The sequence below is a fragment of the Grus americana genome, chromosome 3, assembly GCF_028858705.1.
Source record: "Grus americana isolate bGruAme1 chromosome 3, bGruAme1.mat, whole genome shotgun sequence".
Taxonomy (NCBI): Eukaryota; Metazoa; Chordata; class Aves; order Gruiformes; family Gruidae; genus Grus; species Grus americana.
In genome coordinates, this window is record NC_072854.1 from 41,382,621 (window position 1) to 41,397,715 (window position 15,095).

A 15,095-nucleotide genomic window follows, 5' to 3' on the forward strand; every position below is an offset into this window, starting at 1 on the left:
CAGCCCAGAAGCCCCGCACGGTGACAAGCAGTAAACAGTTCCTGTTTTTCTTAGCAGGGAGACTCCTTTTGAACCTATGCACCAAACCCCATCTACCCATCACAACCCGGCTGAGTGTTTTCAAAGCTCAGGAGGAAAAAAAAAAAAAGCTTCCAGCTTCCATTTCAACTCCTACTAGGGGTAATCTGGAAATTCACAGGTTTTGCATTCCTAACAGTTTTTCAAGCATCTGTTCAGTTGATACAACAGAAGAGAAAGTCTCATGCAAATTATAGGTCTTGGGAATAAATCTGGGAGGATCTCACCCTTTTAGGTCACCTTGCACACTAAAAAGAAGAAGAAAACAGCATACCTCAGGTCCAGGTACCTCTTGCCCCTGCAGCCACCACCTGACCACCTCCTCCTTCTCTTCTTCCTTTGAGGCACAGAATCTAAAGTGTCCCAGCTTTCTCTGAGGGCAGGCTTACACCAAGCAGGTTTACAGAGGCAAAGGAGATCAGGGAGGGACGAGGGGTTATGCATGGGGGGGACTGCATGCCTGGCAGCCCCCTCACCCATGCAGGAGCTGCAGTACGGCCCCTGCTGCATTAGGAGCTTTTTGCAGACAACCTGTTTCAAGCCAAAGGGGGACACATCTATCGATCTTGCTGAGATGCCAGCACAGTGCAGCTGGTGTTCTTCAGGTTGTTGCTGTGGCTCTTTCTGCATAAAGATCAATACAGTCAAGCAGAGGAGTCTTCCGAGCCCGATTTTTGACTGATCGAAGTTCTGTGCATGTAAACTTTTAGCATAAAGGTTTTTTTCTGAACTTATTCCCTTGTTCCTTTTTATTTACCTGTTCTGAACATGTGGTTGCTCTTTGATCAGTATCATTAGTTCTAGTAACTCAGGCGCTTCGAGTCCATCACTGGCCACAAAGGCATTTGTATGCATTCCACTGCTTGCCTGCTTTAAAATTGTAATTCCTAGTCCAAGAGTGACACAGTAAGTAGTGTTCTTTTCAATCCACTACAAAGATGTTTCTGCCTAACTAAAAAGCAAAACGAATACATAGCAACTCAGCTGGCTATATTCATACATTTTACATGTTCTTGATGCAAGCTTCAAATGCATGCGTAATATTCAGGCAGCTGCCAAGGTTAATGTCTTTTGGCTGAATTTAAAGGAATGATGACCATTTTTTGTAAAAAGCTGAATAAGCCGTTTGAGCGCTATTCTGAAAAACCTTGGGGAGTTACTGGGGGTGGAAATCTACTGCCCATTCAGCTACTACAACAAAATCATTTAGGCACCTCCTCAAATATCAGTAACTAACTACAGTGTCAGAAAGACTCTCTTCCACAGTCTCTTAGAGCATCTGTAGTCAGGAGGAACACTGAAAGCAGCAGAACTAACTCGGACTTAGAGAAAGCTTTAAGTTTAAATCCAAATTTTCTTCAACACATTAATGGAGTTACTAGCATATGTCCCCTAACATAGTTCAACCCAGAAACCGCTAATACAGGACCATCACACCCAAAATGAGGCAAGCTGGAAATTCAGACCCAGAGTTGAAAGACGGAAGCATGCATGTCTTCAAACGTAAGTCAGATCTGCTAAACACTACAGGTATGTTCATGCCACTTGTAAACTGAGAAGCCATTCAGAGAGCATTCCTTTGAGTAAAAAGGCACGTACATTTTGATTTGACTATATAAACCATGTTCATACCACCTAAATTAAAATCACAAGAGACTCTGTTCATGTCACACAATAAATGCTATTCAATTTACACCAACAGTTTATTACATAAAAATGTCATTACTACCAAAATGATTACTTCGCATATATTAATGCTACACATCTCATTTTTCAGCTTAGTGCCATAAACGTCTCTTAGCTACACTCTAAGAGGTCTCGTCTTTATCTTTGTGCACGTGAAGTCGTACCCAAAAAGAATATCACAGGCACACAATGAGAAAACATCTCTTTTTATTCTTCTTGGATTTTTAAAAAATAAAAGTGTGATCACTGATTTTTTTTTTTTTTCATGGCTGGTGATATTTTTAGAGACAACCTTGAGGAAAATAACTAATTGGCAATCATACTGCAGCCTCGTTAAGAAAAATAGTTATTGCACTTCAGAACAGAAAATCAGGCAATGAAAGTTTTAAAATAAGCAAGGGCAAGCAACTTCTGTCACATATTCCACGTTACACATCATCTAGACGCGGTTTTATTTTCAGCTTTGTCATTAATTACGCACATGCAGAAAGACACGTAAGATTGCTATACAGTATGGGGATTTTATCAAACTCATTAATTTCAATGAGTCTCTGAGGCCTTCTACATATTTCTACATACTAGGAGCGGCACGTCAATGTCTATTTATTGGGATTTGGACCGTTATTCTAAGCTAGCAACTCAGGTGCTATCTCTAACTTTCCTTCACGTCAAGCACAGAAGAACTAACCAGCCAATGTTTTCTTCCTGCAAAATGAATGACAGAAAGCAAAGAAAGAAGGAGAGGAGGGCGTCCCTCCTACACCACCACCACATCCTGCCAGTGTGCATGACATTAATACCAACAGATGCTCCAGATGTGCCTCCAGGTCAGAAAAGGACCAGGAATACCTGTCCTAGCACTGTTTCCCAGTGTGAGATATCTGGGCACAAACAATTGCTGATGATTAACCAGTTGGGATCTGTCAGCGTATGCATCAGTCGTGATCTGCTGCATGTACCTTTCCCATCCGATCTTCACAGTTGTGAAAGTTTTCAAAAAAGGTAGTTGTGTAAGCACAAATTACACAGCAGAGTTGCCCAGAAACGCACACTCTGCTTCTGTGGAGCATTTCTGCAAAAGATCTCTAAGTATCCTGACAACTACCCTTTCTTCAAAACCACTAAGGACCTTTCTTGCCCACTTGACAGCTCAGTGTACTGGCGTACATCTGTGTGAATGGCTCGTCCAGTGTTACAGAGCAAACTAACAGGAAAACTAGACCTATGATCCCGATTTTTCAATCCTCTACTTTTTCAATTAAGTCATGGCTTCCTTCCATTTCTTGCAGAGCACCTTCAGAAACAGCCTTTGAAGCTGGAGGGTCAAATGTGAAAAACGATGCTGAAAGCACAGGTTCAATACACCGCAGGGAAGTACGACGTCGATCCATTTTGCTGCACAAGTGCCCAGATCCCAGTGACGGGGGGCAGGCGGGTGAATATAAAAGGCAACACAGGCTTTTAAAAGAACAACCCCACATCTGAAGGGGAATTTTATTTCTGTCAGATGTAAAGACTCCTAAAACACCGTTTTAAGGCTGTTCTTATAGCACCTTAACACACAATCGTATCGTTTTATTCTATCCATCTCGTCAAACGCAATTATCTCAAATTTCAGTATTTACATACCTGAAGAAGTCAATTTACCCAAGCACCACCACCCTCTTCAAACTGCAGAGCATTCCACCGTCTACAGCAGAATCTCAGACAATTCCCAGTCTGAAAAAAACGACTTGGTTCTAGCTGTAGCCCCAGAATACCAAATTAAAATATGCACAAGTTTAGTGACAGTTCCAAAGTCTTCGAAAATGGGCTTTCATCACGAAAACACTGACACACTTTCAACTAGAGCAAACAGCAACACTGTAATTTCCCAATCTTTCCAACATCCTAAAGAGTATTTCTAACAAGATGTCATCCCTGCCTCACGTTTATTATTAAAGAGCGAAAAACGCGGTTTACTCCGGAGCTGCCGGGGCTTCAGCAACAAGGGCACAATGATCTCACGATAACTGAAGCGTTTTAAGCAAGACACCCGCTGCATTACAAAAATAGCCTGCTCCACAAAAGGAGAGGCATGATTTCACACTTAGCGTCTTTCATGACAGCCAGCGTCTTCGCGGCGCGCTGCCTTGCCTACACGCTACGTTTTAATGATCCAAGAAACTGTTATCGGAGTTCTCATCTCTCTCCGAACCTATAAAAAACGGGGGTGGGGGACACAGAGGGGACGGCGCACGCCCGGGAGGTGCCCCGCGGTGCCCGCTCGCCCCGAGCGGCTGCAGGTGGCCGCGGCGGGGCCGGGGGAAGGCGGCGGGACGGCCCTTCGCGGAGGGGGCTGCCCCGGGGCTCCCGGCGGTGCGGGGGGCCGCGCGCGGACTCGTACGGGGACACACGCACACTTGGGCGCCTACCGCGCGCTCCCCGTTACGCAACGCGCGTGTTTCCCACTTCAAGGAATAAGCAATGAGCACTCCTGCAAAGCCCGCGGCCGCTCCGGGGGTGCAGCCCCCCCCGGCTAACCCCGTGCAACAGCTGCTCGGGGAGGAGAGAAAAAACACACTGCCGCCCCCCCCGCTCCCGTTCAGTCTCCCCCCAAACTTCGCCTCCCCCCCCCCCCCCGCCTTCCCCGGCGGGGCTGCCGAGCCGCGGAACAGGCGCACTCACCTCGCCTCCGCGCAACTTTCGGGGGTCGCCCCTCTCGCTGCAGCCTTGGGGGGGGGTGGGTTAAGAGGCCGTGGGGCGGGGTGGAGCGGGCCGGGGTGGGGGGGAGGCTGTTACGGCTGAGGAGGTTTGGGGAGGGGGGGGGATTGCTCTTGTTGTTGCTGCTGCTGTTGTTTCGGAAATTCTTATTAATATTTCTCTGCGGTCAGAAACCTGCACCCTCCCCCCCCCAAAGGAAAAAAAAAAACCCGACCCAGACGCTCATCACATGGCGATTGCTTTGAACCAGCTGCTTCCAGAGCCAAAGTCTTGCAGAGAAAAATAAAGGGGGAAGGGAGGGAGGGAGGGAGGGAGAGAGAGAGGGAGGGGGCTGGCAGGGGGGCCGGAGGAGGAGAGAAAGCCGCAGCGGAGGGAGGGTGGGAGGGAGGGAGGCGGGGGGGGGGGAGCGGCACCGCGGCGGCTGTGTCGCTGCCGGAGCGGCACCCGGGGCTGGCGGCGGTGGCAGCCCGGCAGAGGAGGGAAGGCGGCGCTGCGCTGCTGCCGCGGCCGCTGCTGCCCGGCTCTGCCGCCCGCCCGCGCCCGCCGCCGCCGCCGCCTCGCGCGCCCCGGCCCAGCGCCGCCCCCGCCCCTCAATCGCTACATTGTTGACATTCGCAGGCTGACATCATCCTCCCCGCCCCGCCGCCCGCTCCATTCACAATAACGCTACGCCAACGGCGCAGCGCCCTCTCCTTCGCCTGCCCCGGCCCCTACGCACAGAAAGCGGCGTACGACCGCTCCGCGAATAGCGGCGCTGCTGACAGTCCACCCGCCCCGCCCCTCCCCTCCCCTCCCCTCCCCTCCGGCCGGGAGCGGGCGGCGCATGCGCAGGGCGGGCTCGCTCCCTCCCCTCCCGCTCCGCCCGGGGGTGTGTGTGTGGGGGGGTGTGCGCGCGCGCGTGAGCGCGTGTCTGTGTGTGTGTATGGGCGCGCGCGCGCGTGCCGCCGCTGGCGCCGGACCCCGTGTTGGGGCTCGCGCCGACGGCCGCAGGGGGCTCTGGGAGCCGTAGTCTGCCGCGAGGGGCCGGTGGGGCAGCGCGCGCGGGCCCGCCGGCCGCCATGGCGGCAAAGAGGCGGCTGCGCTGGCGTCGGCGTCGGCGGCCCGAGGGGACCCACCGGCGCGGCCCAGCCCGGCCCCGCCGCGCTGGCGATGGAAGGGTGAGGTGTGCACCTCCCCGGGCGGTACGCGTAGGGGAGGCCGGGGCCCGCTGCCACCAGGCCTGGCCATGTGGAGAGCGAGCGAGGGCGCGTCGCCCAGGGGAGGCTGTGGGCAGAGTGTGATGGGCAGGGCAAAAAATACCCACCCGGTCACCCCTCGCTGCCGTCGGAGCCTCGGTGTTGATCCTGGTGATGTTCTATGCACTCCGCCCCCGGAGAAACCTCATCCTACTTATACTGCTGACCGCAAGCGTCCAACAGTCATGAGTCAGCCCTGCTGAACATCACAAGAATAGATAAGTGCTCCAGAGTCTAAAAACGAAAACAAAACCCCGTCGAGTCTTCCCAACGTGAGAGGGTTGGTTGTTCTTTGCCTCGTCTCAGCAGGTGTGAGGTCCCTGTTTTTCAGCCCTTTCCCACCCCAAGGCTTGGCGCCATGGTTCCTTCCACCAAGCGGAAAGCTGCGATTCCTGCGCATTATCCTGGTGCCGGCAGCCGGCACTTCTGAGCGAGACCCCAAATGCCACGAGACGTGAAATGCAATTGGGAGAACCGGTAAATGAATAAACTGCATTCTACAAGCCTGACTTATTCAGCCCGGCTAGGGCAGAAAAACATAAAGATGAAAGACGGCTGATAAAAAGGAAAGTTAAAAAATAAATGATTCACAATAGGGGCCATGAGTGAGATTATCTCTGGAGACATCTCTAATTAAAGGGCGTTGGATAACTAGAGGGTTACATTTTCCTGGGTCAGTGGTCTTGAAAAAGAAATTGCAGTTGCAGTAAATGTCACTAAAGAATGATGGTGACCTACTGCTAACAAAAGCACGTTCAGTAATTAACATGTGCATGTTTGTTATTTTTTCGGTGTTTATGTCAGTTTTTATTGTACATTTTCATCCTCTGTTTCCCCCTCTCGCTACAGACAGATGATATATAGTGTTTTCCGTATCTTTTAGAGAGGAGCAATTCAAGTTATTTCACTGATGTCTTCTGAAATTCCAGCGGCTGCATCAGGCTACCTGCATTTTCCAAGTCTACTGCTGTACAGAAAACCATGCAAATACCGTGTGCCAACATAAAATCAACTCTCTGTATGTAACAACAACTATATTGTCACTTTTCAAAAGCATAGTTCTCCCCTGGCTTGCATTTTGCACGGTTGTCCGCTTGTGTAAAGTGAAAAGCATTTTAGGTCAGTAGTGTTTTACCCCTGCTTTTCCTAGCTACATGTGGCTGCAGAATAGCACCCCACTGGAGAATTTGACTCATAAACTTCACTTTCCAAGTAATGTTCATATAAAGCCTTGCTCACAAGTGCCATTTAGATTCTGCAGACATGTATAGTGTTATGCACGTGAGAAGTCCCACAGTGTGTAAGGGGACTTGTGTTTAAACGCTAGCAGGTCTGAGTCTCCCTGTTGCCTTGTTTTTCTTAGAGACACAAAAATAATTTTGTATTGGCATGAGAGATAAAAATACTATATCAAGAAGGACTGAGAGATAAAAATAAGCCACGCAGCATTCGTAATGCTTTAGTTAGCACACTATGTGCCCATTATGCCACTGCATTCAAAGTGCACATATTCTGTTATTTACAGCACACTACAGGAGATACGGCTCCAGGTAGTCAAAGCTGGCCAAGTAGAAAACTCAACAAAGCGCTCTGTATACACCTCTGCCCATAGCGCGCATTTCCGAAAGGCACAATAGTTGCCATTTATCTTACTGGCTGACATTTAAAAAAATGAATGTTCCTATTTGGCTTATGGGAAGCGTAATGTGAAAACGTCCATTTTAGATTTTATAATTCTATTTGTGATAAAATTTGCAGTGACTTCAGTGTGAACCACGTCATGCTTGTGCAGGACAGAGATGGGCACAGAGTGAAAGAAGCTAAAGCCAAGCAGGAATTGGGTGCGCAGGCCTTTTAAATCCTCACCAAGTACCTCTCTGCAGCTTTTGGTACCCAAATACTGTTAATAATTTTGTAACCAGGGTGGTCAATTTGTAATGGAAGACAGAGTTCAGATTCCCGTATATCATTCAGGTCCTGATTTTATGATGGTCCATTATATATCTCTATATAGTACCAAAAAGTGGGGAAAAACTAAACAGAGTTGATTTTCAAAGACAGAAGGATTATTGCACTAACTGAATGAAACCTACTATTTAAAAATGCTGGGTTTATATCATGTATATTACATTTTAATGCATTGGCTTCCCAGTTCATTCCCAAATGGCTTATATTCCAGCAACAAATCCAGCCTGATCCTGTTTCCATTGCAATCAACTGTCTTCATGCCTCAATTTTTGTATATGTAACTATTTCTGGACCATTTTTCTTGAAGTACGGCCAAACATAGATTCCAGGCAACTATAAATTATTTGAAGAGATGTCATGTATGGTCTCTCAGAATGATCCACAATTTGTCAAGCAATGACAACAAAATAAGGTGAGAATAAATGCAGGGGTACAATTTAGGAGTTATCCCGTGAATACTTGAGGGATAACTCGCTGTGAATGCTCCAATGCTATCCTCAAGAAAAGGCTACATCAACACATTCAGTGACGAATTTCCAGGTTATGCATTACCTTCACTGATGTCTTAATTAGGTGGTTTCCCCACATTGCCGTGACTTCATCCCTTTAGAGAGGACCGCCTGATTGAGCTCATGGCACTTGACCTACTTTTCAGTGTTTTCTTTATGGATAACACAAAACTTTCCAGACTATCTGAATTACGAATATCTATCTCAATCATATTTCATATGTAAATTTAAAAGATTTTAAATGGAATCCAATATTGTAAAACATGTCCCAACATCCCTTTCTGAGATCTCATTTGCATATCAATCTCGTAACTTGAATAGTCTTAATAGTGCCACTTGTTGGAGAGCTCTGTGTATTGCAAGGTATTTCAATCATGTACTTATAAAAACAAATTGCTTTTTCCTGGTGAGAGGTAATTCCTAATTTAAAATGCTTCGAGAAGAGATGAAGTACTGCCGAGAACAACTTTTTGTTGCAGTCTCGGCTTCAACCACGCCGACTTGAAGACTGAATGAGCAACACGTTAATGGATCTTATGCAACTTGATCTTTACAATGGTAATGAAGGAGTGAAAAAGGAAAAATAAGGACAAATCTTGTGGTTTTTAATTGAGGAAATTGTCATTTCCTTCCAAAGTACATTTTACCCTGCAGTGTTCGGGTGAGAAGGATCAGCTTTCCTGGATGAGCCCTGGTCCTGCGCACAGATCTAAATCATTATTGATAATTATGCACATATTCTCCTGGGTTGTGCAGGTAGAATTCATTAAATTGCATCATTTTCTTTGCAGTGATTAAGAAATTCATAGTTGATTACTGATTATACTACAGACACCGTATGTCTTTTCACAACCAGATTCTAACGCACCCCAGGTACATTGCATTTCCAGGAGTACAAACAGCACGCCATGAGTCAGTGGCTGTGACGGCTACGAAGGAGACATTGTCATGGTGCGTGATATCAAAGATCCACAATGTAATGTCTCCGCAGCGTGGCTTGACATCACATCAAAAGCTCCACAAAGGAACATTTGCCACGCACAGAGCATCAGATCTCTGGCATGATATTTTGAGGAGCTGGTGAGATATGATATTTGAAATATATTGAAGTATTAACAAAGCGTTGTTCTGGCGCTAAAATTATAGTGTCAGGAAGCAAGGCAGGAAAAAATGGCAGGCACTGACCTTAAAAGAGACCGGATGCAGATAACATAATGGAAAGGAAATTTAAGGAGCTTTTGACTTTGTATGTCAAGGAATCGAGAGTCAGAAGTCATTGAGGTTTATGCATTATGTCCAAAACATGTTCTGTCACTAAGTCAAATGGTAGGGTCTTCTCTGGTGGTTATCTTTTTCCAAAAAAAGAGAATTACACTACTCAGATCGCCTACTTGCTGGGGTTGCCGGACTTTGGTTTGACATACAATAATTTGGGAAAAGTAATTGCAACATCTATAATAGACAAATAGGATGAATGGCCTAAAGATTATTCTTTCCATTGGCCTATAGGAGGTCAGAATTTGTCAGCCCTAGAATCCTAGCAGCCTTCTGGTGTCTTGAAGTTCAGTGCCGTGAGAGGCAGTCCAAATACAGCCACAGCAAGTCCTGGAGACAGCCAGTGAGGTTAAGGCTTTGTCCTTGCCCATTTTGTCTGTAAACCAGTGTCACCTTCTGAGATTTTCATTAGTTCTATTACTGCTTTCAATTTTTTTTTTTTTTACTTAATATGTCCATTATTATTTACAGTTAATAAGTAACATTTTATAATTTGCATTTAAACTGGTATTTTAAAATATAAAACTGCATTTTTTATTAATTTTTTTTAGCGTTCCAAAGGTCAAATCTTACAAATTCCCTGATTCTGCAGGTCAGGATGATCCCAGAGTCTGCTTCCAAAAGCAAGGACATCCGTAATGACATTATTTGAACCTCAGTTCATATTCCCCTATCACTAAGAATCAGTGCAGGCAAATCAGCTCTAAAAGTCGTTTGAGGGCAATCGTGGACAAACCTCAACCTTGTTTTAGCTCAGCTTGCTCAAAAGCCTTGTAATCCATTTTTTTTCAACAACCCTCTGTCTTTACAGTTATCCAGAAAAGTGAAAATATCTGCAGCAAACTCTGGGGGCACGGACAAAGCATCTGCCTTGGCAAGGCTGTCCTGCAAATCAAGGGATGCACAAGAGGGCTGGAAAAAAGCTCCTTTTCTTGAGCACTGCTGAGGGAGGGAAAACATCTGGAACTGGAGAACAAGGAGGGCACATGGAGGTTAATCCAGATGTGACGGAGTGGTGTTTGTGCTCTCGACAGTAAATATCAGTCATGGGACTTTTTCCATTCAAGAGCCCAGTGATATTTCTGAGCAGTCTAGGTCCCAGTTCTGATGTGTTGCAGGACACCAGTAATCTGGCAAGATCTAATTTAAAGTCATGATTTTGGGAAGAAACAGATGATGGGTAAGAAAACAAAACAGTATTCCCTAGGAAGAAATTACTACTTCTAAGGAGTCTTCTACTCCACATAGTCTTTAACATCAATGAGAGTTTATGCACATGTACCAGTGGCTGACTAGACCCAAATCCATTAATTAGAGTAAAAGCCTTGAGGTAATTATTACTCACAAAGAAAGATCCTGGGTTGGTAACAGCTCTGACTTTCTAGAGCCTGTGATTCTGCTTTCAGTGGATAACTGCAGCAGAGGCTTGGTGCAAATAAATTTCTTTTCTTCCAGGCTGGACTGTGCAGCCACAGTCCAGGACATCTCGCTGTCGTCACAAGCAAGTCATGAGGAGTTTCTTCAGAACTGGCAGTGGTGGTGGGATGTCCAACTGGATAGTCAGCTGCCACTTGTGCCTCTGGTGACCTCTCCCTTGGTCCTCAGTGCTGGGCTGCCGTCATGGTGGCCGTGCGCTCCCTTTGCCTCTGCAGGAGGAGATGTACTTTGCTGAGCGCGCTGCTGCTTCAGCACGAGCGGGGATTTCTGGTGATGAGTCATGCAGGCCATAGCAGATGGCGGGAAACACGAAGCCGTGAAGACAATGCAATGCTGGTAGGACTGAGAGAGGAGAATGGGGCACTGGAGGTGGGCAGTGGAGATGGAGGGGAGGAGGAAACAAAGCGCAAAGCCACCAGCTTCGGCAGAGGCTGGCAGTGGTGGACGCTGCTGTGTTAGGGGCATGGCTGAGGTGCCCATCAGTGTGCCTTCAGAGGGAGGGGTGGGAAGTGACAGGCAGCAACGTGCGGGAATGTAAAATTTAAGAGGCAAATCTGATCGTCATGTAGTTTAATAATAGCATGTGTTTCGTGTAGCCGAAACATGACTGGAGCATAAGAAGGCTTCTGGAGGTCAGGGATGGCTTCTGGCTGAAGAGAAGCCTGAGAAGGACCAGCGGGAGAACACGGAGGATGCAGACGTACTGGCACTCGGCAGGCACACAGTGGCTGTACTGGCTCAGTGGCTCCCACTGCCTCTGATGGCCTTGGAGTAGATGTTGGAGTATTTTGGAGTTGTTATTCCAGGCTAAATCCCTGACACTGTGCAGTTCTGAGAGGAGTTGGAGTCCTTCAGTACTACACTGGAGGTTTTGGCTTTTGCAGGGGCAGTTTATTTTGCTTTTAGCTCTAATACTAACCAAAGAACTTGGGACCCCAATGAATCTGCTGGTTTCCACTCAAATAACTAACAACAGCTCGATTCATTACTTCCTACATCAATTGCTTTAGCTTTTTTCAAAAAGGCTGCAGGATCGTCTTTCTCTTTAAGCAAGGACTGGGACAGAAAATATATTTCTGTAAGGGTGAAGATGGCTGTTTCCATGCAGAGGGATTTATAAGCCACATTCATATATTTTTTTGATTAATAGATAGTGTTGCTGAAGTGTTAGCACTTAAGGCAGAGGTCAAGTCCTTGTTATTTTTCTGTCTTAAAGGTGAAAGCAGAGTGCATTGGCTTGCAGTGTGTGTGTGATTTTTATTTTTTTGTAGCTATGGCAAATAATTGTGACCCCTGATTACCAGAGTGATTTAAAACTGCTCTTTGCTATGTTAACTTGAAGTTGTGAACTACAAAGGTCTGCTGTGAATAGCATATGAATAGAAAAGGGACTCTGCTGGAACTCACTATTATGTTTGAAGTTGGTAGAAACTGGAGATTGAAAAGACTCACTAGTTCACTGAATGAATTCATTGCACATGCAAGACAGAAACTCCTTGCAAAGTGATATCCTTCCTATATTTCTCAGGAAAAAGAAAACATGTTGAGAGGTTTCTGGAGAAAATGCTTTGACACAATGCAATCCAGTAGGATGTCTACATTTTGACCTGGTCTGCCATCTAGGTAATTTTTGCATCAAATTTGCAGTGTCAGTTGCAGAATGACTAAAAAATTAAAGCTTCATGTAGAACAAAGATGATTTGTTATGTATTTATCTTTCTTATGCTGAAAAGAAATGTTATTCCACTGCCGTTGCAGTTCTGGTGTTCTCTGAAGAATTGTCAGTTTACTCTAAATGTAAATGTTGTGAAAACATATATGAAATGCAAGGTTGAGAATATTTTTTTTTTACTTTTAAATAGAAAAGTAAAACATTTTTTAACAACTGGCAACCTGCAATTTCCGAAATTCACATAATGATACGAGTAAAAGCTTGAAAACCGTGGTAAGGAAACAAAGCATTGGTGATATTTGGTGATTATCCAAAGTGGAAAGAAAAAAATAAACAAAGGCTGCAAAGAATGACAAGAAAATTCCATGAGAAGAAATTTCAGTCATCTAATAATTGAACTTAATTTAATTTAACTAGACACGTAGGCCAAGAAACCTTTTTTTTTTTTTAATGGACTTTCATGGGAAGTTGATAGAGTTGCTCAAAGGAATAGACTTGCTAGCTGCAATTTATGTGTGGTACAGCCTACTTTTGTCTTTAGCTTATGAAATTTGGTCTAGTTTGTCATGACTACTTTCTTTGTTAAAAGGTAAAATGCACATTGGGCAAATGTTCTATTGCAATTTGCATAAAAAGTGATGACAAAGAGCAATTAATTCCTCATTATTATGCAGTGAAATGCTACTTTGCTCCTAAGTGACTGTAGAGGAGGGTTTTTTCTCTGTGTGTAAATCTGTTGCGGCATTGTTCTAAAAATAGTACTTAAGAGCCCTCTGCACTCTTTATAAATCAGGGTCTTTGACACTCCATTCAATTCTCCACAGAGAGATTTTTCTCACACATGCTGAACACTACAAGTATCTCCCCAAATGTTCATCACAATAATAAGCATCAGAATTTTGTTAGATAAAGCAAGATAGAGGAATTTAATATTTTGTCAAAGTAGATCTCTCTCCTTTTTATCTGGAGATCAGTATTCAAAGTACACTCAGATCACACACAAATAGAAACATATTCCTACCACACACAGCTAGTCTGTACAGAACAAAGAGTCAAGATACCGTTTTCTATGAAGGCTTGATTCTGAGTACAGATTTCATTACTGGCTCACCATAGGATAATGAAATTCCTTCAGGGCAAAGATGAAGTACATCAAAGAGGCAGCGTGGAGAGGCAGACTTTGTTAGTGCATGCTCTGTCACCTGCATTACTGGTCCTTGCCTGCCTTTAATTTGTAAGGAAATGCTAGTAATTCAAACCCTTTTATTGGACCAACTTATATATACACACGCATACATGTATGTGTATACGCACACGCACACAGAAATGTATTTTTCAAAATACAAAACCTTCTGGAAGTTGTGTGACTTCTTTGCAGCTGAAATGGAATACAGAAAATAATTAATTTCTTGCTAGCAAAAATGACCCCTGCAGGTCCTAAAAGCATCTTTGCATTTAGTAAATAAATGCTGTCTGAACCATGTAGATAAATAACCCTTCATGCAACTTTGCCTTTTTATTTCTGTAGCAATTCAGAGTGACTTTAGTGCTTATGGAAATGAGAGGCCAATGTTCTGTAAGACCAGGAGCTGCTGAAGACATGAATCACCAAAGCTTTCCCACAAAGCTTTGCCAATGTGGGAACAAAAGGGCTGCCCTACAGAAACACATCACGGGTCTATCTAGTCCAGCATCCTGCCTCTGGCAGCGGCCAGTAACTGATGCTTCAGAGCAAATCAAAACCACAGCGAGCACCTCACTAATTATGAAATGCTATGCGTAGAGGAAAAAAAGGTTGATCCTGACTCACAAGAGAGCAGTTTATGCCCTGAAGCGTGAGGTTTGATTTCCCTTGTATCCGTTCGCTTAACTCACACAGTTGCAAATACTATTTATGCTTAAAAGAGTTTCTAATCCTCTCTTGGATCCTAATCAACAATCTGCCTCAATAACCTGAGTTACCAGGAAGTTCTTGGGGCTGAGCACACACTGCGTGGAAGCTTTGTGCTTTGCTAGTTTAAGGAAAGTTTTCCAGCCTTGGCCTAACACCCACTGCCCCGAGGATCAGACCTAATTGTCTAGATGAAAAATACCCAAGCTACCACTCCCTTGCCCTTGAGTCCTCCCTAACTGAAGCAGTTAATTCTTTCCCACCCCCCACTTGCAAGACTATGCTTTGGGTAGATTTCTTTCGCTGGCATGGGGCAGTGGCTCCTGCTTTCTATCCTTCTAGGAGGTTTGGACAGGTTCCTCCATGCGTCTCACCTCAGCATGAGAGGTCTGCCTGCAGGCAGGGGATGCTGTCTGGCCGTGCTGCCTGCCACTATTGCAAAGGAGAGGGCAGAGGAACAGGGCAGAGGCGAAGCTCCCGGAAAGCAGCAGTGACGCCAGCTCCTTTCTGCTCTTCCAGCATTTCCTCCATTCAGGCTACCCTGTGGAAACATGCAATGCCTCTGAGGCTCCTTCTCCTTCCCAGCCTTCTCCAGATTTTCTGCTCTCCTGGGCAAGAATGCAAGCCAATGTTTTCAAATC

At 45.5% G+C, this 15,095-nt stretch overlaps 1 protein-coding gene across 6 annotated transcripts in view; it reads right to left on the reverse strand.

The window, feature by feature from the left end:
* Nucleotides 1-5,835, reverse strand: part of BACH2 (BTB domain and CNC homolog 2) — a 198,460-nt gene extending 192,625 nt beyond the window's left edge. For 5 of the 6 annotated variants that reach the window (XM_054820174.1, XM_054820176.1, XM_054820168.1 and 2 more), the window contains exon 1: nucleotides 4,432-5,105. The gene's annotated coding sequence lies outside the window, so the exon portion shown is untranslated. Of the gene's footprint in view, nucleotides 1-4,431; nucleotides 5,106-5,770 lie in introns of those variants that run through there. The other variant, XM_054820170.1, reaches the window with a different exon arrangement.
* Between the last annotated feature and the right edge of the window lie 9,260 nt (nucleotides 5,836-15,095).